A 5,126-nucleotide genomic window follows, 5' to 3' on the forward strand; every position below is an offset into this window, starting at 1 on the left:
AATGATCAGAACTCAAACACTAATTCTATTTCCTTATTTTCTTATTATCAATTAATTAGGATAATGGAACGAATCTCCTTACATGAATGCATACATTGAATCGAATACAAAATAAATGATAAAGGGAGAATAAAAACCTAAAGGAAAGCTAAATTTATAATAAAAGTTAAAATTGAAATGAAAAATCTTGCCTTGTGTAGCTGATAAAAGTGAAAAGTCCCCCAAAAGATTTCAGAAGTTTCATCAACCCTGAGCTTCCTTTTAGATCGCACACACCTTCTAGCATCGCCACTTGACAAAAGCTCCAACGCTTTCGCTAAATCTAGTCGTTTGGCTTCAAATTCTGTCAAAAATAATTTTAAAACTTTTCAAGTAACTGTAAGCTATACCCTTAGATTGATTTCAACTGGTTAAAGCATTGATAACCGCCCTTAATAGTTGCATGTTTAAGTCTTCTAGTTTGAACTAAATAAAACAAGGTATTATTTTCTCTTCAAATTACGAGTTAACCATCCTAAGGAATTTGATAGCAACCACAAAAATGGGAGGAAAAAAAAAGAAAGACCTTAGAAATGGTAGCTATTGTGCATGGATGTTTAACTGTGTGAATCCAACTCTAGCGATCTTTATTATCACTGGTTGGCCATCCTTTGGATGATTTCCCTCTCACGTGGTATAGAAGAAAAATGAGTAGAAATGTGTTAGACCTCCACTACTATTTACATATAGTAGAAAACAGTGACACGTGAGAACGAGGAGAGAAATAAGGGAAGAGGGGACCACAACTGTGGGTCCAGCAGTTAGTTAGAGGAGAAAGTTAAAAGCTCAGGGAAAAAGGAGCGAGGCATGAAGATTTTAATGAAGGCAAGGGGCTGCTATACTCCTTGAGAGAGAGGAGAAGCAAAAGGACATAGACTTTTGTTCTAAGTTCCTTTTGTGAATTTTCTTTCATTGAATTGTTCTTAGCTTTTTTGTTCCATCTCAATGAGCCAACTTATCATCACCAGTGTACAGTTCAAATCGTTAAGGGAGAGGGGAGAAAACAAAAGAGAGAGAGAGCCTCCCACGGACATTCCTAAATAATCCCCCATACAAGAAAAAAAAACGCCTCACTCAGAATAGATCAATGGTTAACTGTTGTTCATCCTCTGTTACAAAAATAAAGCATTACACACTGGTTCAACACATACCAAGCACAATAACTGATGTAGTTCCATTTCCTACTTCCTCGTCTTGTGTCCAGCTATGTTCAATCATCGACTGTCAGCAGCAAAGGAGTCGTGTCATGCTAGGTCGGTAAAGCATTGAACAAAGTGAAAAAGGATGGAAATAACAAGCAAAAACGCTAATGTGGTAAATAAAGAGAAGAATAATAGAAAATTACTAAGAAACAGAAAAAAAAAAAAAAAAAAAAAAAAAAGAACATTAATAGAAAACATGTTTTTGCTGCTAGATGTGCAATATCCAATTCTTGGAGAGTGGCATTTCCATCATTGGTAACAACAATCCCTGTTGAATCACCAGAGAGAGTAGTCAACAACTAACTCGCAGGAGAGGAAACAAAATTAATAAAACCATGTTCGTTTCAAATATTCATAAGATGGGGAATCACTGGATGCTACTTGAAACAATTAAATAGTGACAAAATATTTTCACTTGCGACGAGAATATAAAAACAGCTTCGTATAGTCATCGAACCATTAAAAGAAAAGGGGAAAAATACAAACACCTCCTTGAGCATAAAGTAACATCTTCAACATAGATCTTAGGCCCAACGTGGTAAGAATAATATCAGCAACAGCCCGCAGGAGAAGTGGAAATGACATGAAATGGCAAGAACTTCGTATTAAAGTAAAGGATAAGAAGCAAATTATTGGAATTATGTGAGAATGTCGATCAATAGGGAATTGTTGTGTTGTGACGAACCATTGTCCGGAAAGCAATTTCGACCGATCGTGGTGTTAATCGTGTTGACAGTTGCTCCCCAAGGTTAACACAGCTTCCTAAATCTGACATGCACTCGTCAGAACTAGAAGTAGAAACAAGAACCAGACTCAGAACTCAGAGAAGGTAAGTGAGGGGGAAGAAAGAATTTGGTAGAGAGGAGAGGATTGTTTTCTGATGATGAAAGAAATAAGAAATGAGGCTCAATTTATAAGAGAGGAGCTCCAACTGCATTTCGGAAAAGACGTCGAATGAAAGGACGAGCACATGGGTCGACAACAGCTGGAGAACGTTCGAGTGACTCGTGCACACCGAAAGCTGTCGAGTGACCCAGTGGTATCTATCAGAATTATGAGTATATCTACTTAATCTACTGACAGTATATGCAATATCAGGTCTAGTGTAGTTCATCAAAAACATAACACTACGTACGATCTTTGTATATTCAGGTTGAGACACATTGTCTCCTTTATTCTTTTGTTTACTAGCGTCATGGGGAGTTCTTATTGGAGAAACATCAAAGGAATCAAATTTCTTTAATATTTTCTCAACGTAGTGAGATTGACACAGGGACAAATCATTTTCATTCTTCCTGATTTTAACACCAAGAATTATGTCTGCTACTCCTAAGTCTTTCATTTCAAAATGTGATGAAAGAAACAACTTGGTATCATTTATCAACTCCATGTTTGTTCCAAAGATCAATATATAGGCATATTATTATGCAACCAGTTCAAAACAACTTTGAATAAACACACGTATCTGAGGAATTTACTTTAAATTCATTGTTTATGTATTGTTAAATTTTTCATACCATTGTTTAAGAGCTTGTTTAAGACCATAGAGAGACTTTTTAAGTTTACATACTTTATTTTCTTGGCTATGAACTTTGAACCCTTCTGGTTGTGTGATATAAATTTCTTCTTCTAAATCACCATTTAGAAAAGCAATTTTTACGTCCATTTGGTGAACAAGAAGACTATGTATGGCAGCTAGTACAATCAAGAGCCTAATTATGGTGATCTTAGTTACAAGACAGTAGGTGTAAAAATAGTCAATACCTTCCTTTTGAGAATAGCCTACTACCACTAATCTCTTTCTATTGACCCATTTAGTCTTGTTTTACTTTTGAAGATCCACTTACACTTAATTGACTTACTTTAGGAAGGTCTACTAATTCCCATATTTGATTCATGGTTAGTGAATCCAGTTCATTCGTAATAGTCTCCTTCCACATACTCTATAGAGTTTAAGGCCTCTTGGTAAGTTTTAGGATCTTCATCTATTAAAAACAAACTTGTGAAATTACTGTCAATTTCATTGCGTCTTTCCACTATAAAGGTGCTTAAGAAATCCAGTCCAAAATGTTTCTCAGTTCTTTGTCTTTTACTTCTCCTGGTTCTAATTCACATCTTACGTTCGAAGTATTAACAGTTTCAGAAACTAGCGTTTCACTAACAACTAAGGGATTTTCGGGATAATGCATACTTCTAGACAGACAAGGAATAGACAGAGATTTCTTTAAAAGAAACATATGCTAAAAGAATTCTGCATCCCTAGATTCATTTATAATTTTATCATTTAGACACATAAACCTATATGCAGCTAATTTGAGCATAATCGATAAATATGCAGTCAAATGTTTTAGACCCTACCGTAGATTTCTTCAATGCAGGAAATGGTACCTTAGCCAAGCATCCCCAGACTTTTAAGTAGGAGAGATTTGGTGCATATCCTTTACTAAGTTCGTAAGGAGTTTTGTCCAGCTTTCTGTAGGGAACCCTGTTAAGAACAAAACACGTAGACAACACGACTTCTCCCCACATATTATCAAATAGACCAGAGCTTAACAACATGGCATTCATCATTTCTTTAAGAAATCTATTTTTCCGTTCTGCTATGCCATTTTTTTGTGGTGAGTAAGAAGCAGTAAATTCAATAATAATATCATTTGACTCACAAAATTATTTAAGAGTTTTATTAGAGTACTTTTACCTAATCTTAATCTTTTTATCTTTTTACTTAACTAATTTTCAGTTTCTACCCTTAATTTTAAAAACATGCTACTAGCTTCATCTTTTGTTTTTATCAAGTAGATCTTAGTAAATCGAGAGAAATCATCAACAAAAGATATATAATAATTTTTACCACATCTACTGGTAGTGTTTTTGAAATCTGCTAGATCAGAATGAATTAATTCTAATAGTTCGGTACTTCTAGTTACAACTGGTTTGAAAGGTTTCTTAAATAATTTACTTTCTACACAAGACAAATGCAATTCCAACCAACCAAAAAAAACTGATCAGAATGTGTCTAAGCTTTCAAAATGACCAAACAATGCCTCAGCGTAAGCTATAACTCACAACCTACCAGAATTTTAAAACGTGTGAAAAAAAGCAATTTAAGACTCAACATGTCAACGAAGTGTGTAAGTGCAACAAACTTTGTTTTAAACAAACCTAAAAAATGTTCAAAATGACCTAACAATGTTTAAGTGTAAGTTGTAACTCACAACCTACCAAAATTTAAAAAGGTATGAAAAAAGCACTTCAAGATCCAAAATCACAACAAAGTATGTAAATGCAACAAACTTAGTCTCAAACCAACCTAAAAAGTGTTAAAACCATGTGTAAATATCATTTGAACTTTCAAAATGACCTAACAAATATTAAGTGCATGTTCTTAACTCATAACCTACCAAAAAGTAAAAAAAAAAAAAAAAAAAAGAGCAAAAAAAGTACTTTATGACCTAAAATGGCAACCAAATGTATAATTGCAACAAACTTAGTCTCAAACAAACCTAAAATGTATTTGAAACGTGTCTAAGTATCATTTGAACTCTCAAATGACCTAACAACACAAAAGTGTAAGTTCGCAACTCATAACCTAACAAAAAGTTTAAAAACTGTGAAAAAAAGGATTTCAAGACCCAAAATGGCAACAAAGTATGTAAATGCAACAAACTTAGTCTCAAACAAACCTAAAAAGTGTTGAAACCGTGTCTAAGTATCATTTAAACATTGAAAATGACCTACCAAAGCATAAGTGTATGTTCGTAACTCATAACCTACCGAAAAGTTAATAAAGTGCGAAAAAAGTCCTTCATGACAAAAAATGGCAACTAAGTGTGTAAGTGCAACAAACTTAGCTTCAAACAAACCTAAAAACTTATCATAACGTGT

The sequence above is a fragment of the Cucumis melo genome, chromosome 3 (genome assembly GCF_025177605.1).
Source record: "Cucumis melo cultivar AY chromosome 3, USDA_Cmelo_AY_1.0, whole genome shotgun sequence".
NCBI classification, from domain to species: domain Eukaryota; kingdom Viridiplantae; phylum Streptophyta; class Magnoliopsida; order Cucurbitales; family Cucurbitaceae; genus Cucumis; species Cucumis melo.